The 26,826-nt window shown below is 42.9% G+C and overlaps 1 protein-coding gene across 2 annotated transcripts in view; it reads left to right on the top strand.

The window, feature by feature from the left end:
• The window catches only part of LRRC20 (leucine rich repeat containing 20), an 831,027-nt gene that overhangs the window by 600,326 nt on the left and 203,875 nt on the right, over positions 1-26,826 (top strand). The window lies entirely within an intron of this gene.

Raw genomic sequence — 26,826 nt, 5'->3', positions numbered from 1 at the left:
CCGGAGCAGGGTGACCCTGCTACTACAAGGACTGTACCTAGAGCTACCATTTTGTTTTGCTGTTTTGCCCAGAGGGCCATATTTATTTTGTGCTTAACCCTTGGCATATGCCGTATTTAATAAACCAAGTGCATCCTTCAAGCCGCAGTGTTCCCGTGTCTACCTCTGTGTGCAGTCAAGTAAGCTGTTCTACTACAAAGTTAAAAAGGAATCGACACCTTCATTAAAAACCAAGGAATCACAATGTTTTGACGGGTAAATTGCTAATAAAAATTTGAAATGTTCAGGTCTGCTGGATATCACCTGCTGTGGTCTCAAAAACTGTAGAAAGCTCAAACTTTCATTATTACCATAAGCCAAAATACCAGTGCTGTGAATGCACATACACTAAATAGTGTAGTTTAGAAGCTCATTAGTGAGCCATATCAGCAGCATCCCCACAAACAGGAGTCTTTTACCTTCATTACACACAAGAAACTTGTCACTTTAATAAGCAGAAACAATTAGCGAGATGTTACGCCTGATTATAGCTTCACTTTTTTTTACATATTGGAAAAGTCCACTGCATTTCTTTTAGCTTAGCCGCCTGCTGCATTTTAACTCTTTGCATACTTTATGAGCTAAATTCCAGTAATTATAACAGAATATTTTCATTATGAATCCTCTTCTTTTTACATTCTTTTTACATTCTACAAAATCTGAACTCAGGGAAATATTTTAGGCATGCCATATCATGCAATAAATCAAGTTTCAGCAGAAAGTAAGAAAACAATTTTAATTAATTTCCATAATGCCCTCTTACCTTGGAGGTTTAGGCTTGTGGAGGATTAAATACTGTTTACTCAATGGCAGTTCTGTCTTTTAGAAGCTTAGAGTGTACCTCCCCTATCATATGACTTTTTAGAATAAGACGATGTGAGATCATGCATTTTTCACCAGTTTTCCCTTCAGCGGGCTTAATTTCTAATTTGTAGTTAACTCTGAGCTATGGGGTGGAGAGTTGCTTCTATTATGTCTGTCATACATTACTCAGAGACATGAGGGATATTTACTTTCCAGTCCTTGTGTAACAAATGTCCAGAAGCAGTAGCAGCATTGAGTTAATTACATACCACAGTGGTACTGAGCAGTGTAGCTCCGAATCCATACTGAGGGGAGCTTAAACAATTACTAGAAAGCAGCAACATGATTTGTGTATTTCTGTGCCATGGACACTCTACTGCTTCTCACACTGATCACCCTTCCCTTTCCATGGACTAAGGGTATGTGCACACGTCCAGATTTCTTGCAGAAATTTCCTGAAGAAAACCGGAAATTTTCTGCAAGAAATCCGCATTTTTTTTTTTGCGTTTTATTTCCGTTTTTTTCGCGTTTTTTTAGCATTCTGCAAGCGTAATTAGCTTGCAGAATGCTAAAGTTTTCCAAGCGATCTGTAGCATCGCTTGGAAAACTGACTGACAGGTTGGTCACACTTGTCAAACATAGCGTTTGACAAGTGTGACCAACTTTTTACTATAGATGCTGCTTTTGCAGCATCTATAGTAAAAGATAGAATGTTTAAAAATAATAAAAAAAATAAAAAAAATGCTTATACTCACCCGCAGACAGCTGATCTCCTCACCGGCGTCCGTTCCGTATAGATGGTGTGTGCGCGCAGGACCTTCCATGACGTCGCGGTCACGTGAGCGGTCACATGACCGGTCTCGACCAATCACAAGACGGCGACGTCATCGGCAGGTCCTTCACCGCACACCAGCTACAGGAACCGAAGCGACAGCGTGCAGTGGAGAGGCGGGAAGACATCGAAGGTGAGTATAGGACTATTTTTTATTTTAATTCTTATTTTTTGACCACTTATATGGTGCCCAGTCCGTGGAGGAGAGTCTCCTCTTCTCCACCCTGGGTACCAACCGCACATAATCTGCTTACTTCCCGCATGGTGTGCACAGCCCCGTGCGGGAAGTAAGCAGATCAATGGACTCCTAGGTGTGCGGAATCCCCTGCAATTCCGCATTTTAATGAACATGTTGCTTTTTTTTCCGCGATGCGATTTTTTCGCGGAAAAAAAGGCTACATTTGCACAAAAAATGCGGAATACACTGAAAATAATGGGAGGCATATGTTAGCATTTTTTTCGCGTTTTTATCACGTTTTTATAGCTAAAAAACGCGAAAAAAACGCGAAAAATACTGAACGTGTGCACATGGCCTAAGGGTATGTGCACACGTATTTTGGAGCTCTGTGGATTTTTCCGCAGCGGATTTGTGAAATCCGCAGGTAAAAGGCACTGCGTTTTACCTGCGGATTTCCTGCAGAATTACTGCGGATTTATTGCAGATTCCACTGCGGTTTTACACCTGTGGAATCCTATTAAGGAGCAGATGTAAACCGCAGCGGAATCCGCACAAAGAATTGACATGCTGCGGAATATAAACCACTGCGTTTCCGCCCGTTTTTTTCTGCAGCATTTACACTGCGGATTGCGATTGCCATAGGTTTACATTGTACTGTAAACGAATGGGAAACTGCTGCGGACTCACTGCGGATCCGCAGCAAAATCCGCAGCGTGTGCACATAGCCTAAGGCCATGTTCACACTTTGCGGTTTTTACCGCGGAACCGCTGCGATTTTGATGCTGCGGGTCCGCAGCAGTTTCCATAGCGTTTACATTAACATGTAAACCCTATGGAAACCGCAAACCGCTGTGCACATGCTGCGGGAAAAACCGCGCAGAAACGCAGCGGTTTACAACCCGCAGCATGTCACTTCTTTGTGCAGAATCGCTGCGATTCTGCACCCATAGGAATGCATTGAACCGCCTACTTCCCGCATGGGGCTGTGCCCACGTTGCGGGAAGTAAGCGGTTAATGTGCGGGTGGTACCCGGGGTGGAGGAGAGGAGACTCTCCTCCAGGCCCTGGGAACCATATTTGGGTGTAAAAAAAAGAATTAAAATAAAAAATCATGCTATACTCACCTCTCAGCGCTGCCCGTGGCGTCCGGTCTCAGTTGCTGTGCCGAACAGGACCTGTGGTGACGTCGCGGTCACATGACCGTGATGACGCCGCGGTCACATGACCGTGACGTCACGAAGGTCCTTGTCGGCACAGCCGCTTGCAGCGCCGGGGAGATCGCGACGTCAGAGGGTGAGTATAGCCAATTTTTATTATTTTTTACATTACTATTGATGCTGCATATTGCTGCATGTGCAGCATCAATAGTACAGCAGTAATCCCGCAGCGGAAACCGCGGAACAAACCGCGATAAATCTGCAGGGATAACTGCAGCGGTTTTGCCCTGCAGATTTTCAATTCCGCTGCGGGATTAACCCGCAGAGGAACCCGCAAAGTGTGAACGTGGCCTAATAGTCACCTGTAATGTGATGCCTCAGTGAGCTGACAGTCTCTTGTTTTTACCAACATGAATTTTAGGTGTTTTTCAAAGTGAATGATGAGCTCAGAAGGAGAAGTAGGAGGAGTGGCTCATAAGTGGAGAAAGAAGCACATTTTTCATATAATATATGTTTCTAATGTCTTATATTTGCTTGTAGTATTTTGTATTATTAATTTTTGCAAAGTTTGTTAAAATGAAAGCCATGCATTTTGCGTATCCAGGTTCTCTTTCCTTTTGAAGTGCCGATTAGTTCCTGAGAGGACTGTATAGCTGTTGTCTGTGTCACATTGATCTCTTTATAATCAGGCTGACTACTTTGAGCTGTTTTCCTAATCATTCAGAAAACATTCAGAATGTGCTAGTGCTGAGAGTGTGACAGTCACCAAGATTTGCTATTGATGACAACTTTGATCTAATATTACCATATGGTAGTCGGATCCCATATATTATCTGAAATTAACGCTGTTTTTGACCCTGCTGTAGATCAAATTTTTCATTTATTTTTGTATAATAAAGAACAATTTGTGGAAATTGCGTAGTGAATAGTCTATCATGCCGTTTGATTTAAATGACCCTTAACCCAATAGGAACATTTACACTAATCAAAATGAACATTGTGCGCTCAGCAGTAACAGAGGCCAGCAACACAATACAGGAATATTCCTAAAGCGTAGAATTTTAATTCTTGAACATAGATTTAATCATGTCTTTTTAATAAATTAGAGGGAAAAGAGATTAAACCGAGTTGTTTGCGCAGCCTGATATATTCACTTAGCAGCTGCTGGGGAAAGGGTTATCTTTTATTATTTATGCATTGCTGAGGTTAGATTTTGCAATCATTCTTTTTACGTCCATCTTGTGTTAGTAAAATAATTGCATTTATGTTTCACTCTAACAAACTCCTGAAGCAATTTATACTCGATAGATGTGGCAGTGAAATCATTACCTGCATATAGATGCATTTCTAGTGATTGTCCCTGGTGAAGGGCACAAGTTGACTGAAGATGGAGTTTTACACTTCAGTGCCAGCTGTCATGTTGATTTTTGGAAGGTACAGTACAGACCAAAAGTTTGGACACACCTGATTTAGAGATTTTTCTGTATTTTCATGACTATGAAAATTGTACATTCACACTGAAGGCATCAAAACTATGAATTAACACATGTAGAATTATATACTTAACCTTAAAGTGTGAAACAACTGAAAACATGTCTGGTGGTTCCAACCCCCGTGTCTTTGTGCAACGCAGAAAAGGTGAACGGATGGACTCTACATGCCTGGTTCCCCCAGTGAAGCATGGAGGAGGAGGTGTGATGGTGTGGGGGTGCTTTGTTGGTGACACTGTTGGGGATTTATTCAAAATTGAAGGCATACCAGCATGGCTACCACAACATCTTGCAGCGGCATGCTATTCCATCCGATTTGCGTTTAGTTGGACCATCATTTATTTTTCAACAGGACAATGACCCCAAACACACCTCCAGGCTGTGTAAGAGCTATCTGACCAAGAAGGAGAGTGATGGGGTGCTACGCCAGATGACCTGGCCTCCAGTCACCAGACCTGAACCCAATCGAGATGGTTTGGGGTGAGCTGGACCGCAGACTGAAGGCAAAAGGGCCAACATGTGCTAAGCATCTCTGGGAACTCCTTCAAGATTGTTGGAAGACCATTCCCGGTGACTACCTCTTGAAGCTCATCAAGAGAATGCCAAGAGTGTGCAAAGCAGTCATCAAAGCAAAAGGTGGCTACTTTGAAGAACCTAGAATATAAGACATATTTTCAGTTGTTTCACACTTTTTTTGTTAAGTATATAATTCCACACGTGTTAATTCATAGTTTTGATGCCTTCAGTGTGAATGTACAATTTTCATAGTCATGAAAATACAGAAAAGTTTTTAAATGAGAAGGTGTGTCCAAACTTTTGGTCTGTACTGTACTTTTTTATTGTATAGAGATTTTATTTCATCTGACAGTCCTTTTGTATAGTGATAGTTGCAGGAAACTGATTAAGCACTTAATTTGGACAGCCTTCTACACCAGCCACAGCTTAGTGCTGTGATAAAATATTCAGTTTTAAAGGGGTTGTCCAGTGAAAACAAGTTATCAGCTATCTGCAATGATGGATGTCCCACCACTGGAACTTGCACAAGTCAAGAAAATTAGGAATTTTTATCCCCATTACAAAATGGAGCAGCAGGTTGGAAAAATTACCGCCACTCTATTTTTTCTCTATGGGTCTATTAGAAAAAGTCGAGCACAGCGCTCAACAACCCCATATGGAATGAATGGAGCAGCGTGTGGACTGCTTCTGCATTTTAATGAAGTTAAAAGTTTCTCATTCTGCTGATCATTGTGGGTCCCAGGGATCGAACCCCAACCAATCAGCAAGTTTTCACCTAACTTTTTTCACTGGACAACCTCTTTGATTCAAGAACTCACCATTACATGGTTTCTAAAGGTACCTTCACACTGAGCAACTTTCCAACGAGAACGACAGCGATCCGTGACGTTGCAGCGTCCTGGATAGCAATCTCGTTGTGTTTGACACGCAGCAGCGATCTGGATCCCGCTGTGATATCGCTGGTCGGAGCTAGAAGTCCAGAACTTTATTTCGTCGCTGATCACCCGCTGTCATCGCTGGATCGGCGTGTGTGACGCCGATCCAGCGATGGGTTCACTTGTAACCAGGGTAAACATCGGGTTACTAAGTGCAGGGCCGCGCTTAGTAACCCGTTATTTACCCTGGTTACCATTGTAAAAGTTAAAAAAAAAAACACTACATACTCACATTCTGATGTCTGTCATGTCCCCCGGCGTCCACAGGGTTAAAACTGCTTTCGGCAGGAGCGCTTGCTAATGCTGCGCTGCTGCCGAGAGCTTCCTGCACTGACTGTGTCAGCGCCGGCCGTAAAGCAGAGCACAGCGGTGACGTCACCGCTGTTGCTGCCGGCGCTGACACATTCAGTGCAGGGAAGCTCTCGGCAGCAGCCCAGCATTAGCAAGCGCTCTTGACGAAAGTAGGTTTAACCCTGTGGACGCCGGCGGGGGACGTGACAGACATCAGAATGTGAGTATGTAGTGTTTTTTTGTTTTTTTTTTTTTTTAACTTTTACAATGGTAACCAGGGTAAATATCGGGTTACTAAGCGCGGCCCTGCACTTAGTAACCCGATGTTTACCCTGGTTACCCGGGTGCTGCAGGGGGACTTCGGCATCGTTGAAGACAGTTTCAAAGATGCCGAAGTCGTTCCCCTGATCGTTGGTCGCTGGAGAGAGCTGTCTGTGTGACAGCTCCCCAGCGACCACACAACGACTTACCAACGATCACGGCCAGGTCGTATCGCTGGTCGTGATCGTTGGTAAATCGTTTAGTGTGCAGGTACCTTTACATGTCACTAATAAATGTCAACACATGTTACTTTTGGGTCTGTTAGTGTCCTGTGATGTCCACAGGGGTCACTGATTAAGAGTTTTTTCAATTTCCAAATCTACTGTTTTAATTCACTAGTCATTGCCATAAGAATTGCATGTGGTCAATGACAATCCAAGGGCACTGACATTAAGCCACTAGTGACATCTTCTGACATGTCTCATTCTCATCTTTTTAACATTTTCTACAAGAGCATTTTTGTGATGTAACCAGTAACCACAAGTTCAGTTCACCAGTGATGATGCTGTTCATTCTGTTAACTTTGCTCAGCAGCTAGGACATTTCTGGTACAGTTGCCTTTCTAGAGATTTTAGTTTGAAGTGTAGGAGATGAGCCCATTAAGGCTCCTCTGGAGAGAATATTCACAGCTAACATTTATGATAGCATCTGAATAGAGTTAATTCATGTGAATGGGAGAGTGTTATTTCTAATAATGTGATTATGTAAATGCCACTATTTTACCCTTTAATGTCTTAATTTCTTGAACTGTTTATGCCCATTGTTTGCCTTCTGTTCTCTGGGATTTTCTGCCACATGTGTAGTAATTGCTTTTGCTTCTCTGACTATTCTGAAAATGGAATAATTTGCATGGACCCATAATTTGAGGTCCTAAAAGTTGTTGTAAAGGACTTTAAATGAGTAAAGTTGATTTAAAATAGACACAGTCTATCACCTTAAAGTTACTGGTCAAAATTAACCAGTTTTTGTTCATATTTTTTCCCACTGTTCCCCTGAATATTACGTTTTTGTGATTTTGCAATCTGCCATTCAGTTCCAGAGAAAAGAACCTTTTTATTCAGTTTTGATCTTTACCGAGAGGGCGGTTCTTACAGGATTCTCTGTGGGCCGTGTTTAGGCTGCTTTGAATATGTATCCTGTGAGCTCCGCTCCTTTAGTGAAGACCATAAAAACTAATGATAAAATTCCTCATATCTGCAACCATTTGGTAGATTGTAAAACAACAAAAAAAAAAAAACTGAAATATCAGGAGCAGCATGAATAATATAAGATCAAAAAGTGGCTACTTCTAACCTGGTGACAGGTCTTCTCTAATGGACCATCTTTAGAAGACCACTTTGCGTTGTGTTCTGGTGCTATGCATGCAAAATTTGGAATTACCAATGAATATAAATCATAGAACTATGAATTATATAAATACTCTTAGATTACATTACTTGAATAAATTTGACATCCAATTTTGACTTTTCCATAATTTAGCATTGCTCTGCATTCCATTGCGGTCACAAAAGTAAAAGTTGCTTTTTTGGCCCTTTAACCCCTTCACCCCCAAGGGTGGTTTGCACGTTAATGACCGGGCCAATTTTTACAATTCTGACCACTGTCCCTTTATGAGGTTATAACTCTGGAACGCTTCAACGGATCTTGGCGATTCTGACATTGTTTTCTCGTGACATATTGTACTTCATGATAGTGGTAAAATTTCTTTGATATTACCTGCGTTTATTTGCAAAAAAAATGGAAATTTGGCGAACATTTTGAAAATTTTGCAATTTTCCAACTTTGAATTTTTATGCCCTTAAATCACAGAGATATGTCACACAAAAAACTTAATAAGTAACATTTCCTGTCATGAATCCCCAATGGCTAGGGATAGCACAGGACAAGCAAAGTATAACAAATATCGGACGAGCTCTAGGGTGATGGAACCTGGGCTGACCGCTGCCCTACGCCTGACAAACGCAACTAGAGATAGCCAGGGAGCGTTCCTACGTTGGTTCTAGACGCCACGCACCAGCCTAAGAGCTAACTAGTACTGCAGAGAAAACAAGACCTCACTTGCCTCCAGAGGAATTAACCCCAAAGGTATAGTTGCCCCCCACATGTATTGACGGTGAAATGAGAGGAAGGCACACACATAGAGATGATGTATATAGCTTTAGCAAATAGAGGCCCACTGAAAACTAGAAAGCAGAATGATACAAAAGGGGACTGAGCGGTCAGCAAAAAACCCTAATCAAAAAAACCATCCTGAGATTACAAGAACCCATGTGCCAACTCATGGCACATGGGGAGAACCTCAGTCCACTAGAGCAACCAGCTAGCACAGAGACATTCTAAGCAAGCTGGACCAAAAACCAAACAACTGAAAATCAGCACTTAGCTTATCCTGAAAGATCTGGGAGCAGGTAGGCAGGAACCAAACAGAGCACATCTGAACACATTGATAGCCGGCAAGGGAAATGACAGAAAGGCCAGGTAAAATAGGAAACACCCAGCCTCTGATGGACAGGTGGAAACCAAAGGCCGCAACCCACCAAAGTCACCCAGTACCAGCAGTAACCACCAGAGGGAGCCCACCAACAGAATCCACAACAGTACCCCCCCCTTGAGGAGGGGTCACCGAACCCTCACGAGAACCCCCAGGGCGATCAGGGTGAGCTCTATGGAAGGCGCGGACCAAATCAGTCGCGTAAACATCGGAGGCGACCACCCAGGAATTATCCTCCTGACCATAACCCTTCCACTTAACCAAATACTGGAGTTTGCGTCTGGAAACACGAGAATCCAAGATCTTTTCAACAACATACTCCAATTCTCCCTCCACCAGCACCGGAGCAGGAGGCTCGACCGAAGGAACAACGGGCACCTCATACCTCCGCAACAACGACCGATGGAACACATTATGAATAGCAAACGATGCTGGGAGATCCAAACGAAAAGATACAGGGTTAAGAATCTCCGAGATCCTATAAGGACCGATGAACCGAGGCTTGAACTTAGGAGAAGAGACCTTCATAGGGACAAAACGAGAAGACAACCACACCAAGTCCCCAACAAGAAGTCGGGGACCCACGCGGCGACGGCGATTAGCAAACTGCTGAGTCTTCTCCTGAGATAACTTCAAATTGTCCACCACCTGATTCCAAATCTGATGTAACCTGTCCACCACCACGTCCACTCCAGGACAATCCGAAGATTCCCCCTGACCAGAGGAAAAACGAGGATGAAACTCCGAATTACAAAAAAAAGGAGAGACCAACGTGGCAGAACTAGCCCGATTATTAAGAGCAAATTCGGCCAGTGGCAAAAAAGCAACCCAGTCATCCTGATCAGCAGAAACAAAACACCTCAAATAAGTTTCCAAGGTCTGATTAGTTCGCTCCGTCTGGCCATTCGTCTGAGGATGGAATGCAGACGAGAAAGACAAATCAATGCCCATCTTGGCACAAAACGTCCGCCAAAATCTAGACACAAACTGGGATCCCCTGTCAGAAACGATATTCTCCGGAATCCCATGCAAACGAACCACGTTCTGAAAAAACAAAGGAACCAACTCAGAGGAGGAGGGTAACTTAGGCAAGGGCACCAAATGAACCATCTTAGAAAAGCGGTCACACACAACCCAGATAACGGACATTTTCTGTGAAACCGGGAGATCAGAAATAAAATCCATGGAAATGTGCGTCCAAGGCCTCTTCGGGATGGGCAAAGATAACAACAACCCACTAGCCCGTGAACAGCAAGGCTTAGCTCGAGCACACACTTCACAAGACTGCACAAAGGTACGCACATCCCTAGACAAGGAAGGCCAACAAAAAGACCTGGCCACCAAATCTCTTGTACCAAATATTCCAGGATGACCAGCCAACACAGAAGAATGGACCTCGGAGATGACTCTACTGGTCCAATCATCCGGAACAAACAGTCTTTCTGGTGGACATCGATCCGGTTTATCTACCTGAAACTCCTGCAATGCACATCGCAAGTCTGGGGATACGGCGGACAATATTACCCCATCCCTAAGGATACCAGCAGGCCCAGTGTCTCCAGGAGAATCAGGCACAAAACTCCTGGAAAGAGCATCTGCCTTCACATTCTTTGAACCTGGCAGGTATGAAACCACGAAATTGAAACGAGAAAAAAATAATGACCAACGAGCCTGTCTAGGATTCAAACGCCTGGCAGACTCAAGGTAAATGAGATTCTTGTGATCAGTCAAGACCACCACGCGATGTTTAGCACCCTCAAGCCAATGACGCCACTCCTCAAATGCCCACTTCATGGCCAAAAGCTCCCGATTACCCACATCATAATTGCGCTCGGCGGGCGAGAACTTTCTAGAGAAGAAAGCACATGGCTTCGTCACCGAGCCATTAGAACTTCTCTGTGACAAAACCGCCCCCGCTCCAATCTCGGAAGCATCAACCTCCACCTGAAAAGGAAGTGAAACATCTGGTTGACACAACACAGGAGCAGAAGAAAACCGGTGCTTAAGTTCCCGAAAGGCCTCCACGGCCGCAGGAGACCAATCAGCAACATCAGCACCCTTTTTAGTCAAATCAGTCAAAGGTTTAACAATACTGGAAAAATTAGCAATGAACCGACGATAAAAATTAGCAAACCCCAAGAACTTCTGAAGGCTCTTAACAGATGTAGGTTGTGTCCAGTCACAAATAGCCTGAACCTTAACGGGATCCATCTCAATAGTAGAAGGAGAAAAAATGTACCCCAAAAAAGAAATCTTCTGGACTCCGAAGAGACACTTTGAGCCCTTCACAAACAGAGAATTGGCCCGCAAAACCTGAAACACCTTCCTGACCTGTAGAACATGAGACTCCCAGTCATCAGAAAACACCAAAATATCATCCAAATACACAATCATAAACTTATCCAGATATTCACGGAAAATATTGTGCATAAAGGACTGAAAGACTGACGGAGCATTGGAGAGTCCAAAAGGCATTACCAAATACTCAAAATGGCCCTCAGGCGTATTAAATGCGGTTTTCCACTCATCACCCTGTTTTATACGCACCAGATTATACGCACCACGAAGATCTATTTTAGTGAACCACCTAGCCCCCTTAATGCGAGCAAACAAATCAGTAAATAATGGCAATGGATACTGGTATTTGACTGTAATCTTATTCAGAAGGCGATAATCTATACAAGGCCTCAGGGAACCATCTTTTTTTGCCACGAAAAAAAAAACCTGCTCCCAGAGGGGACGAAGATGGACGAATATGTCCCTTTTCCAAGGACTCCTTAATATAATTCCGCATAGCAGTATGCTCTGGCAGTGACAGATTAAATAAACGACCCTTAGGGAACTTACTGCCAGGAATCAATTCTATTGCACAGTCACACTCTCTGTGAGGAGGGAGCGAATTGAGCTTAGGCTCCTCAAAAACATCCTTATAATCTGACAAAAACGCAGGGATCTCCGAAGGAGTCGATGAAGCGATAGAAATCGGAGGTACATCATCATGAACCCCCTGACATCCCCAGCTTAGCACAGACATTGTTTTCCAGTCCAGGACAGGATTATGAGTTTGTAACCATGGCAGACCAAGCACTAGTACATCATGTAAATTATACAGTACAAGGAAGCGAATCACCTCCTGATGAATGGGAGTCATGCGCATGGTCACTTGTGTCCAATACTGCGGTTTATTCATAGCCAATGGTGTAGAATCAATTCCCTTCAGAGGAATAGGAACTTCCAGAGGCTCTAGACTAAAACCGCAGCGTTTAGCAAATGACCAATCCATAAGACTCAGGGCAGCGCCTGAATCCACATAGGCATCGACGGAAATGGAAGACAGTGAAAAAATCAGAGTCACAGACAAAATGAACTTAGACTGCAGAGTATCAATGGCAAAAGATTTATCAACCCTTTTTGTGCGTTTAGAGCATGCTGATATAACATGAGCTGAATCACCACAATAAAAACACAAACCATTTTTCCGCCTATAATTTTGCCGTTCACTTCTGGACTGAATTCTATCACATTGCATAGTCTCAGGTGCCTGTTCAGAAGACACCGCCAACTGGTGCACGGGTTTGCGCTCCCGTAAACGCCGATCAATCTGAATGGCCATAGCCATAGACTCATTCAGACCTGTAGGCGCAGGGAACCCCACCATAACATCCTTAATGGCCTCAGAAAGACCATTTCTGAAGTTTGCAGCCAGGGCGCACTCATTCCACTGAGTAAGCACCGACCATTTCCGAAATTTCTGACAATATATTTCCGCTTCATCATGCCCCTGAGAGAGGGCTAATAAAGCCTTTTCAGCCTGAATCTCTAGGTTAGGTTCCTCATAGAGCAATCCCAATGCCAGAAAAAACGCATCCACACTGAGCAACGCAGGATCCCCTGGTGCCAATGCAAATGCCCAATTCTGAGGGTCGCCCCGTAGCAACGATATAACAATCTTGACCTGTTGAGCAGGGTCTCCAGAGGAGCAAGATTTCAAAGAGAGAAACAATTTACAATTGTTCCTGAAATTCAGGAAGGTAGATCTATCTCCAGAAAAAAACTCTGGAATAGGAATTCTAGGTTCAGACATGGGAGTGTGAACAACGAAATCCTGTATGTTTTGAACCTTTGCCGCGAGATTACTCAGGCTGGAAGCCAAACTCTGGACATCCATGATAAAAAGCTAAGATCAGAGCCATTCAAGGGTTAAGAGGAGGTAAGAAGCAGCTAGGCAGCAATTAAGGGCTAGGCAGCAAAACTCTGAAGGAAAAAAAAAAAAAAAATTTTCCTTGAACACTTCTATTCCTCCTGCTTCAGCCCAAACAATTAACACTTTGTGGGCCGGCTATACTGTCATGAATCCCCAATGGCTAGGAATAGCACAGGACAAGCAAAGTATAACAAATATCGGACGAGCTCTAGGGTGATGGAACCTGGGCTGACCGCTGCCCTACGCCTGACAAACGCAACTAGAGATAGCCAGGGAGCGTTCCTACGTTGGTTCTAGACGCCACGCACCAGCCTAAGAGCTAACTAGTACTGCAGAGAAAACAAGACCTCACTTGCCTCCAGAGGAATTAACCCCAAAGGTATAGTTGCCCCCCACATGTATTGACAGTGAAATGAGAGGAAGGCACACACATAGAGATGATGTATATAGCTTTAGCAAATAGAGGCCTGCTGAAAACTAGAAAGCAGAATGATACAAAAGGGGACTGAGCGGTCAGCAAAAAACCCTAATCAAAAAAACCATCCTGAGATTACAAGAACCCATGTGCCAACTCATGGCACATGGGGAGAACCTCAGTCCACTAGAGCAACCAGCTAGCATAGAGACATTCTAAGCAAGCTGGACCAAAAACCAAACAACTGAAAATCAGCACTTAGCTTATCCTGAAAGATCTGGGAGCAGGTAGGCAGGAACCAAACAGAGCACATCTGAACACATTGATAGCCGGCAAGGGAAATGACAGAAAGGCCAGGTAAAATAGGAAACACCCAGCCTCTGATGGACAGGTGGAAACCAAAGGCCGCAACCCACCAAAGTCACCCAGTACCAGCAGTAACCACCAGAGGGAGCCCACCAACAGAATCCACAACAATTTCCCACATGTCTACTTTACATCAGCACAATTTTGGAACCAACATTTTTTTTTGTTAGGGAGTTATAAGGGTTAAAAGTTGACCAGCAATTTCTCATTTTTACAACACCATTTTTTTTTAGGGACCACATCTCATTTGAAGTCATTTTGAGGGGTCTATATGATAGAAAATACCCAAGTGTGACACCATTCTAAAAACTACACCCCTCAAGGTGCTCAAAACCATATTCAAGAAGTTTATTAACCCTTCTGGTGCTTCACAGGAATTTTTGGAATGTTTAAATAAAAATGAACATTTAACTTTTTTTCACAAAAAATTTACTTCAGCTCCAATTTGTTTTATTTTACCAAGGGTAACAGGAGAAAATGGACCCCAAAAGTTGTTGTACAATTTGTCCTGAGTACGCCGATACCCCATATGTGGGGGTAAACCACTGTTTGGGCGCATGACAGAGCTCGGAAGCGAAGGAGCGCCATTTGACTTTTCAATGCAAAATTGACAGGAATTGAGATGGGACGCCATGTTGCGTTTGGGGAGCCCCTGATGTGCCTAAACATTGAAACCCCCCACAAGTGACACCATTTTGGAAAGTAGACCCCCTAAGGAACTTATCTAGAGGTGTGGTGAGCACTTTGACCCACCAAGTGCTTCACAGAAGTTTATAATGCAGAACCGTAAAAATAAAAAATCATATTTTTTCACAAAAAATTTTTTTCGCCCCCAATTTTTTATTTTCCCAAGGGTAAGAGAAGAAATTGGACCCCAAAAGTTGTTGTACAATTTGTCCTGAGTACGCTGATACCCCATATGTGGGGATAAACCACTGTTTGGGCGCATGGGAGACCTCGGAAGGGAAGGAGCGCCGTTTGACTTTTCAATGCAAAATTGACAGGAATTGAGATGGGACGTCATGTTGCGTTTGGAGAGCCCCTGATGTGCGTAAACATTGAAACCCCCCACAAGTGACACCATTTTGGAAAGTAGACCCCCTAAGGAACTTATCTAGATGTGTTTTGAGCGCTTTGACCCACCAAGGGCTTCACAGAAGTTAATAATGCAGAGCCGTAAAAATAAAACAAAAATTTTTTCCCACAAAAATTATTTTTTTAGCCCCCAGTTTTGTATTTTCCCGAGGGTAGCAGGAGAAATTGGACCCCAAAATTTGTTGTCCAATTTGTCCTGAGTGCGCTGATACCCCATATGTGGGGGGGAACCACCGTTTGGACGCATGGAAGGGCTCGGAATTGAAGGAGCGCCATTTGGAATACAGACTTAGATGGAATGGTCTGCAGGCGTCACATTGCGTTTGCAGAGCCCCTAATGTACCTAAACAGTAGAAACCCCCCACAAGTGACACCATGTTGGAAATTAGACCCCCTAAGGAACTTATCTAGATGTGTGGTGAGTGCTTTGACCCACCAAGGGCTTCACAGAAGTTTATAATGCAGAGCCGTAAAAATAAAACAAAAATTTTTTCCCACAAAAATTATTTTTCAGCCCCCAGTTTTGTATTTTCCCGAGGGTAACAGGAGAAATTGGACCCCAAAAGTTGTTGTCCAATTTGTCCTGACTGCGCTGATACCCCATATGTGGGGGGAACCCATGGGAGGGCTCGGAAGGGAAGGAGCGCCATTTGGAATGCAGACTTAGATGGAATGGTCTGCAGGCGTCACATTGCGTTTGCAGAGCCCCTAATGTACCTAAACAGTAGAAGCCCCGCACAAGTGACCCCATTTTGGAAACTAGACCCCCCAAGGAACTTATCTAGATGTGTTGTAAGAACTTTGAACCCCAAGTGTTTCACTACAGTTTATAACGCAGAGCCGTGAAAATAAAAAATCCTTTTTTTTCCCACAAAAATTATGTTTTAGCCTCCAGTTTTGTATTTTCCCAGGGGTAACAGGAGAAATTGGACCCCAAAGGTTGTTGTCCTATTTGTCCTGAGTACGCTGATACCCCATATGTTGGGGTAAACCCCTGTTTGGGCACACGGGAGAGCTCGGAAGGGAAGGAGCACTGTTTTACTTTTTCAACGCAGAATTGGCTGGAATTGAGATCGGACGCCATGTCGCGTTTGGAGAGCCCCTGATGTGCCGAAACAGTCGAAACCCCCCAATTATAACTGAAACCCTAATCCAAACACACCCCTAACCCTAATCCCAACAGTAACCCTAACCACACCTCTAACCCTGACACACCCCTAACCCTAATCCCAACCCTATTCCCAACCGTAAATGTAATCTAAATCCTAACCGTAACTTTAGCCCCAACCCTAACCCTAACTTTAGCCCCAACCCTAACTGTAGCCTTAACCCTAGCCCCAACCCTAGCCCTAACCCTAACCCTAATGGGAAAATGGAAATAAATACATTTTTTTTATTTTTCCCTAACTAAGGGGGTGATGAAGGGGGGTTTGATTTACTTTTATAGCGAGTTTTTTAGCGGATTTTTATGATTGGCAGCCGTCACACACTGAAAGACGCTTTTTATTGCAAAAAATATTTTTTGCGTTACCACATTTTGAGAGCTATAAATTTTCCATATTTTGGTCCACAGAGTCATGTGAGGTCTTGTTTTTTGCGGGACGAGTTGACGTTTTTATTGGTAACTTTTTGGGCACGTCACATTTTTTGATCGCTTTTTATTCCGATTTTTGTGAGGCAGAATGACCAAAAACCAGCTATTCATGAAATTCTTTTGGGAGAGGCGTTTATACTGTTCCGCGTTTGGTAAAATTGATAAAGCAGTTTTATTCTTCGGGTCAGTACGATTACAGCGATACCTCATTTATATTATTTTTTTATGTTTTGGATCTTTTATACGATAAAAACTATTTTATGGAAAAAATAATTATTTTTGCATCGCTTTATTCTCAGGACTATAACTTTTTTATTTTTTTGCTGATCATGCTGTATGGCAGCTCGTTATTTGCGGGACAAGATGACGCTTTCAGCGGTACCATGGTTATTTATATCTGTCTTTTTGATCGCGTGTTATTCCACTTTTTGTTCGGCGGTATGATAATAAAGCGTTGTTTTTTGCCTCTTTTTTTTTTTTTTTCTTACGGTGTTTACTGAAGGGGTTAACTCGTGGGCCAGTTTTATAGGTCGGGTCGTTACGGACGCGGCGATACTAAATATGTGTACTTTTATTGTTTTTTTTTTATTTAGATAAAGAAATGTATTTATGGGAATAATATTTTTTTTTTTTCATTATTTTGGAATATTTTTTTTTATTTTTTTTTACACATTTGGAAAAATTTTTTTTTACTTTTTTACTTTGCCCCAGGGGGGGACAATGCAGATCGGTGATCTGCCAGTTTGCATAGCACTCTGACAGATCACCGATCTGAGAGAAGTGCAGGCTGCTTCACAGTGCCTGCTCTGAGCAGGCTTCTGTGAAGCCACCTCCCTCCCTGCAGGACCCGGATCCGCGGCCATCTTGGATCCGAGTCTGGAGCAGGCAGGGAGGGAGGTAAGACCCTCGCAGCAACGCGATCACATCGCGTTGCTTCGGGGGGCTCAGGGAAGCCCGCAGGGAGCCCCCTCCCTGCGCGATGCTTCCCTGCACCGCCGGCACATCGCGATCATGTTTGATCGCGGTGTGTCGGGGGTTAATGTGCCGGGAGCGGTCCGTGACCGCTCCTGGCACATAGTGCCGGATGTCAGCTGCGATATGCAGCTGACACCCGGCCGTGATCGGCCGCGCTCCCCCCGTGAGCGCCGCCGATCGCGCTGGACGTACTATCCCGTCGGTGGTCATACGGGCCCACCCCACCTCGACGGGATAGTACGTCCGATGTCAGAAAGGGGTTAAAAGCGTAAATCATTATGTCCTGCATTTTACTTTAGCTTTATGGAGGATAAATCTATTAAAAAAGAATTGTTTTGTAATTCATCTGTCCAGATGGCATCTCAGAGTTTGAAGCCTCGTTTACTGTGCTCCTGAGCACTCCATTAAAACACATGTCTTAAGGCAAAGACCTCCAGGTGTTTCTTACTGCATCATGCAGGTTTTATAGTGATCTGAAAGCTAAAATCTCTCTAATGCACTAATGTAAGAGCTAGTCTGTCAAGTTGTTAGCACTTGAACATTGTGTAGTCCAAGGCACTTACAGATCAGAAAATAATTACTTGTGCTATTGAAAATCTGTTAGGCTGTCATGTGGCTTGACTGTACTTGGCAACTATTTTTGATCAAAGTGAACAAATAATACAATAGTTTTATAACAATAATTTGTAAAGACAAAATAAAAAAATCTTACAGGTAGGTACAGGGGTGGACATACAATTAGTGCAGCCTGTGAAGCAGCACATGAGCCCAAGAGGTAAGGAGGCCCATTTCTACCCCCAAAGCAGGTGGACTTGTCCATTACAATGAGCTATTGGACGGCAAAGGGTCCATATATTGATCTTGCACAAGAGCCCTCTTCTGTCTGTGTCCATCAGTGGGTAGGTATATAGTAAAATTAGGTTTTTATATTTGCCCTTCACTAACATATCAACATATCATAGAAAATATAAAAAAGGTTGCATTATATAGCACCTTGCAACAAAAGGGGGTGGATTCCTGTAGCACTGTTGTAGCTTTCAGTTTTCCTGTGAGCTTTGATTTTTCACTCCTGTACCTTTTGATTTGCCAGTGACAGCTATTAGAAATGTCTAGTGTAAGAAAGGCCCTTTCACTGAAAAGTTATGATAGTTATCTGACTGGTTCTCTTTATGTAACTAAATATAGTGATTTATATCCTTTTTGATGTAAATCAAACTTGAGCAAAAAGTCTCGAATCTCAATGATTGAGAACTGTTAACCCCTTTCTCACGTACTATCCCATCCGAGGTCAGATTCCCCGCTTTGATGCAGGGCTCCGGCGGTGAGCCCACATCAAAGCCGGGACATGTCAGCTGACAGCAGCATTTAACCGGCGCTTCCGGCCAACCGGCCGGAAATGAGCGCATCGCCGACCCCCGTCACATGATCGGGGGTCAGTGATGCTTCTGCATAGTAACCATAGAGGTCCTTGAGACCTCTATGATTACTGATCCCGGCTAGCAGTGAGCGCCACCCTGTGGTCGGCGCTCATAGCACATCTGCATTTCTGCTGCATAGCAGCGATCTGATGATCGCTGCTATGTAGCAGAGGCGATCGAGTCATGCCAGCTTCTAGCCTCCTATGGAGGCGATTGAAGCATGGCAAAAGTAAAAAATAAAGTTAAAAAAATGTAAAAAAAAAAAAAATATATAAAAGTTTAAATCACCCCCCTTTCGCCCCATTCAAAATAAATTAATAAAAAAAAATCAAACCTACGCATATTTGGTATCGCCGCGTTCAGAATCGCCCAATCTATGAATAAAAAAAGCATTAACCTGATCGCTAAACAGCGTAACAAGAAAAAAACAGAATTACGTTTTTTTGGTCGCCGCAACATTGCATTAAAATGCAATAACGGGCGATCAAAAGAATGTATCTGCACCAAAATGATATCATTAAAAACGTCAGCTCGGCACGCAAAAAATAAGCCCTGAACCGATCCCAGATCATTAAAAATGGAGAAGCTACGGGTATCGGAAAATGGCACAATTTTTTTTTCTTTTAGCAAAGTTTGGAATTTTTTGTCAACACTTAGATAAAAAATAACCTAGACATGTTAGGTGTCTATGAACTCGTACTGACCTGGAGAATCATAATGGCAGGTCAGTTTTAGCATTTAGTGAATCTAGCAAAAAAGCCAAACAAAAAACAAGTGTGGGATTGCACTTTTTTTGCAATTTCACCGCACTTGGAATTTTTTTCCCGTTTTCTAGTACACGACATGCTAAAACCAATGATGCACATTATGTCATTTCATTGCCATAAAAGCCAAAGTCAAGTGTATCAATTTTTTACTCCTGTTTTTATTTACCGTGCCAAAATTTAAAAATGTTAGTAATAGTATAATAATTCTGTAAGAGTCTTATGATAAAGGGAATCTGTCAGGTCCAATAATGCTATTAACCGTCAGATATAGGATTAACCTTAAGGTTAATAGAGTTAAGAAGGTGCCTGGCTGTAGTACTAAAAGTGTATCACCCGGGAGAAAATTGACTTTATTTCTTCCGAGAGCCTCCTGGTTTCAGTGATGCAGGCGTGCCGGGAGCAATTGCACTGATCACACTCTGCACTGAGAGCAGCAGCTGTAATCATGCCCCAGCACTGACTGACAGCTGGCTCTGTACTGATGCACTGCTGAGCAGTCTGATTTTGGACTGCCAATCCTTTTGTTCCCTTAGTAATAAGGCTAGGTTCCCATTGCGTTAATGGGATAGCGTTAACGGACAGCGTTGCACTGCGAAATTAACGCCGTGCACCGCGTCCGTTAGCGCTCCCATTGCCGGCAATGTTAGAGTGCATTGCTAGCGCGTGTCATTTTCGGCACGCACTAGCGATGTGCCGGTTTTTTGTAGCGCGCCTCGGACGCTGCTTGCAGCGTCCGCGGCGCGCCAGAGGTCCGTTCCCCGCTCTCGCAGATCGGGGATCTGCGAGAGCGGGGACGTTAACGCGACCCCTGAACGCGGCCCCGAAAAAGACATTGCGTTAGCGCAATCCGCTAGCGCTCGCGCTAAACGGATTGCACTAACGCAATCTGAACCTAGCCTTAGCCATTGCTAACGAAGTCTGTTAGTGGCTCTCTCATGTACAACACAGGAGCTCTCAGCAGAACGTGCCCTCCTGTGTACGGTCTCATTCAGACATCCGTGTTGCAGCAACGTGTATAACCATTTTTTTGCACAGACACGACACATACCCATGGTAATCTATAATGCTGTTCACATGTCCATATTTTTCACTTACAGCGTCTCTGTGCAAAACACACGGCGACATGTCCATTTTTTTGCAGCACAGATGAAAAGGTCCAGAACAAGTTTATGAGTCTGTGAAAAACACCTACATCATATGGATGGTATCCCTGTTCTGTCCGTGTTTATCATTGCAAAGTATACTAAAGGGTTTGTAATTTCTTTATCCACCTGTGAAAAACACTGATGAAACACTCATGGTGAAAAGGGACACACTGATGCACAACCTTGATGACACCGGTACCATTTTTTCACGTACCTGTTTAAACACGGACATGTGAATGAGACCCTGGAGAGAGTCGGGCGATATAGCCAAACAATCAGCTAAACCAAAGTTCAGCCAACAGTTGTCTAAAGTGTATGTGCTGACTGAAAGATGCGGCGATTGAGGGCCAGTTGATGATAAGCATTCTGGGATATACGCCAGTAGATTGAGCTCTAACTTTTATGGGTTCCCTCCAGTGTTGTGTTGCTGGGCATTCATCTGTACTGTTCTCCTTAAATCCGTCCCTAGTGATCATTTATTACTTGATCTGGCTAGGCACCGTGGCACTGATTGTTAGCTGCTGGACCAAAGGTGATAAACTATCAAATAGCTTAGCTTTATTAAGAGACGTTTAGACTGAACTATATAATGCCATATTCACACATTTGTGTGTCCTGGCCCGAGTACACCCTGCTTCACGGACTGGTGGTTAGTGTATTGACCTGAACATGACAGTCTCATGTACATCTATGCAGCTTTCAAGTTTCTTTCGTGAGACCCATGGCTGATCCGGGATTCATGTTCCATACTTTGTTTATAACACATTTATTTGTGAACTAGATGGAGGCCCGATGCTATCGCATCGGGAGGGCGGTAATGTCATGGTGGGGGCAGGCATGCTGCGCTGTTGTTGCCTAATGGCATCCTGTAATAATCTAATGACTTTTGCATCAGGGGACTCATTTGCTTGATGCCTATGCTTATATGCATTGTTTTTGTTCCTGTGATGCTGCTGCTCTTCAAGAGTCTCATTTGCCCTTTCTTGTCTTCAATGTTGTGCCTTTGCTGCTTTCCTTTAATTGTCATTGGTGTACTATTTATGAGGAGCCATGTTGGCGTTGATATTTGCTTTTTAAAGGGGTTTTCCCAAGAACAAAAGTTCATTTTAAAAATTGTCTGTGTCTGACTATACCAAACATACCACAGCTCCTGGGCAAGGGAGGAAGCAAAAGACAATACTGACATTACAGCAGGAGATCGCAGAGGATACATTTTGTGAGGTAAAACATTTTTTAAAAAGTCAGTGAAATATTTTACCTCACAAAATGAATCCACTGTGATCCCCTGCTGTAATGTCAGTATTATCTTTTGCTTCCTCCCCTGCTGAGGAGATGTGGTATTCTCCGTACATGGTCAGACACATGTGACCAGCTTCCTCTGCCTGTAGATACGTCGTGCATCTGCCGCCGGGATCAGCCGAATGATTCACTGCACTTGTGCGTAATTCGCGCAGCCGCAGTAAATCAGACCGCCGCCATCTTTGTGCAGACAGATAGCACCGGTCACATTAAAACTGTGCATGCGCTCCTCCTGTACAAAGATGGCGGCAGTCAATGAATCATTCGGCTGATCCCGGCGGCGGCATGTTCGCGACGGTGTTCCGCTGGTGGTACCACGCAAGAGGCTGAGTGAGTGTGTGAGTGTGAATGTTTGAGTGTGAGTGTGAATGTGTGAGAGTGTGTGTGTGTGAGAGTGTGTGTGAAAGTGTGTGTGTGTGGTGCGTACGTTGTATAGAGTGTGTGTGGTGCGACAGTGTTCCACTGGTGGTACCGCACAATAGGTTGGTACCAGCAGCATTTTCCATATTGAGACACCCATCACTTGGGTGTTCCAATATGGCGGTTGGTGAACTTCCTCCGCTTGGAATTCTAGGATACGGTGACATCTGGACAGAACAGGAAATGAAAACATTACAAGACAATTATATAAATAGATTAGGTATTATAAGAATGATATCAAAATGTGAAAAACTTTGACGCAAATATTAGTATTCTACCTCAAAATAAATTATATAACAAATGGACATTCTTTTAGGGTAGATTTTCTTTGTCTGTATTTTCATATTTTTTTATTAATTTATTAATGTAGATTTTTTTTGCCTACTATTTTATTTTATCCCTTTTATATTGACAAGTATTTCACTGAGAGTTGCTCTCATGTCTTTGAGCATTCAGCACTTTCCTTATTCAAGGTGATATGCTCAGGCACATGATAGTAGGTCTCGTAGGATCCCTGGCCTGGAGGAATTCAATAATTAGCCTTTTGGATTGACCTGTATTCATACATGCTATAGATGATTCAGATCAGTTTGACAAACAAGCTACTTTTCGTCCCTTAAGGTACAGAATTTTTGTAGGCAGCACACATCCTATTACTGTACTGCCAGTCTGACACATGCTCTTTCACAGCTGCAATAATTGACACTTGCTTACTCTGCGGATTACATTCTTGGTTGTTGTATACAACAATAATAAGTAATTATAATAATATAGATGAGGCCTTTAAAATGTATTTATACCGTAGAATGTTGGTGCTGTGTGAGAATTGTTTTATTGTACATAGAAGCATGCTGACTCTTTGATAGGGCACTTATAGAAAGCACCTGACCTTACTCTAATTCCATGCAATCACAAAATCATTGAAAAACAGTCCCAGCAGTTGTCAGAGGAAGCAACGGAAGGAATTGTAAAACTCCTTCATAGAAATCTAACATGAATTGTGGCAAAAAAGATTGGTTGTTTCCAGTCCACCGTATGTGAGATTTTGCGCAAGTATAAAGAAAGTGGGAAAATTTAAAAAAAAAAGAAAAACATATGAGTAGACAAAGACATCAAGGCATCAGGGTAGAAAATGTAAAACAATATGCTTTGGAAATAGGAAACGTACAACAAAGCAAATGAAAAACAAATGGTGGAGAGTCAGGCGTCAAGGTTTGTGATAGAACTGTCATTTATCAGCTGAATAAAATTAGATTTTGCATATAGAAAAGAAAAATGAAAAACAGAATTGATGCCTAAATGTAAAAAAAACAAAGTTAAGAGGGTTATAGAGAAGCGATTATGTAGTGCGGATGACTGGATAAAAGCAATATTCAGCAATTAATTACCAATCTGCATTCACTTTGTAGATGAGGTTGGAAATTGTATCTTATGCTGAAACATACTGTATAAAAACATAACCTGTAGAAAACAAATCAAATGTATTTACTCATATATTATATGGGGTTGCATGTTGGGTGCTTCAACATTACCTCAACCGTCAGTGAACTGGTGGACATTGAAATGTGCCAAAAAGGAAGAGAAAGAATGGACTAATAACGGCTTGCACACCACCAAATATAGAAAAGTAACAAACTTTATTAAACACCACAAAAAACATAAAAACACTTAAAATACCACAATCATGTGTAGAACACCCCTATATAAACATAATATGTCTGCCAGAGCAATATGAAAACAGGCTCCCATGCATAAATGTTATAAGTAACGTGGCTCAGTAGATCCTAAATGGTAGAACAATGGAGTCCTGGTGAGATAAAGACCTCACTGGTGGGATACAGTTAATCCCTTAAGGTACCTTCACACGAAACGACTTTACAACGAGAACGACAACGATCCGTGACGTTGCAGCGTCCCGGATAGCGATATTGTTGTGTTTGACACGCAGCAGCGATCTGGATCCTGCTGTGATATCGCTGGTCGTTGAATAAAGTTCAGAACTTTATTTGGTCGTCAGACCGGCGTGTATCGTCAGGTTTGACACCAAAAGCAACGATGCCAGCGATGTTTTACGCTGGTAACCAGGGTAAATATCGGGTTACTAAGCGTTACTTGGGCTTAGTAACCCGATGTTTACCCTGGTTACCAGCGTAAAAGTAAAAAAAACAAACAGTACATGCTCACCTGCGCGTCCCCTGGCGTCCGCTTCCTGCTCTGACTGACTGCCGGCCCTAAAGTGAAAGTACAGCTCAGCGGTGACGTCACCGCTCTGCTGTTAGGGCCGGCACTCACACAGTACAGGAAGCGGACGCCGGGGGACGCACAGGTGAGCATGTACTGTTTGTTATTTTTACTTTTACGCTGGTAATCAGGGTAAACATCGGGTTACTAAGCGCGGCCCTGCGCTTAGCAACCCGATATTTACCCTGGTTACCCGGGGACCTCGGCATCGTTGGTCGCTGGAGAGCGGTCTGTGTGACAGCTCTCCAGCGACCAAACAGCGACGCTGCAGCGATCGGCATCGTTGTCGCTATCGCTGCAGTGTCGCTTCGTGTGAAGGTACCTTTAGCCACCTATGCAGAGGTGCATGCAAGATGGTAATGCAGAAACATGTCATAAAATATAAAAAAGCATGCAGGATTAGCTGAAAGAACCACTCATGAGATGAAAAAACAGGGCTCCTGAGGAGTCAGCGACTAAAACATAATGACATGAATACTCAACTGAATCAAAACCCAGAGAGATAAAAGTAGTGAGTCACAACTTTTCTTGGCTAAAATAGCCAGGCAGACCCACAAGCCATAATTGGTGGCATAGGAAGATGAAGGGGTGCTGGGAGAGAGACCCCACGCGTATCGCTGCCGCAGCAGCTTCGTCAGGGGAAGTGACGATATGGTGAGTAGTATGAGTTTAAGTATCAGTCATAATCAAGTAAAATGCATACCACTGTGTTGCCGCAGGAGAGGGGGGCGTGTACTGGAGGAACGGCCGGGCGTCATTCAGAGAAGATGAAGTAGTGTGCGGCGTCTCCATGGAGAAGGTTTGCGCATGCGCAATCGCGGTTCAGATAATTTGAGCCACATTGCGCATGCGTCGGAAATAGAGAATAATAAAAGAAGAAGTGGCCGACGTGCAGTATAGCAGGGGCAAAAATGCACCAGAGGTGGCTATGTAGAGAAAGGTACCATTGCGGTTAGCCTATTAATAAGAGTGATATTAAGCAAATGGCTAGATGAATGAAGAAAGAAAAAAAAAAAAAAAAAAAAAGGGAGGGGGGTTTGTTTTATATACAGAATAAGTGTATAAATGCCACTAGTAATAAATGCAAAAGACTGAAGAACACAAGAAATATAATCATATAAATATTAATATACAGCATCAATACCTGTTCAAAGCAAAAGGGTTAGTATAATTAGTATACATAACACGAGCAGGTATACATATAACAGTAGTGTTATGCAGCGACCGTATCAAAGGGCCACAAAGACATAAGAATTGAGGTAATATATAGTCCCCGTTGCTGGACTCACACAGGAGTTCTATCCACAGTATGCACAAAAATATAGTCTTCGTGCCAGACAAGTAGTGCATATAGAAAAAAGAAAAATTGTAAAAAAAAATTTTATATAAAAAAAAAAAAATATATATATATATTATTATTTTTTTATTATAATTTTTTTTTTTCTATATGCACTACTTGTCTGGCAAGAAGACTATATTTTTGTGCATACTGTGGATAGAACTCCTGTGTGTGAGTCCAGCAACGGGGACTATATATTACCTCAATTCTTATGTCTTTGTGGCCCTTTGATACGGTCGCTGCATAACACTACTGTTATATGTATACCTGCTCGTGTTATGTATACTAATTATACTAACCCTTTTGCTTTGAACAGGTATTGATGCTGTATATTAATATTTATATGTTTATATTTCTTGTGTTCTTCAGTCTTTTGCATTTATTGCTAGTGGCATTTATACACTTATTCTGTATATAAAACAAACCCCCCTCCCTTTTTTTTTTTTTCTTTCTTCATTCATCTAGCCATTTGCTTAATATCACTCTTTCTAATAG

This window comes from Ranitomeya variabilis, chromosome 4, assembly GCF_051348905.1.
Source record: "Ranitomeya variabilis isolate aRanVar5 chromosome 4, aRanVar5.hap1, whole genome shotgun sequence".
NCBI lineage: Eukaryota > Metazoa > Chordata > Amphibia > Anura > Dendrobatidae > Ranitomeya > Ranitomeya variabilis.
This window is presented reverse-complemented; position numbering and strand designations above follow the sequence as displayed.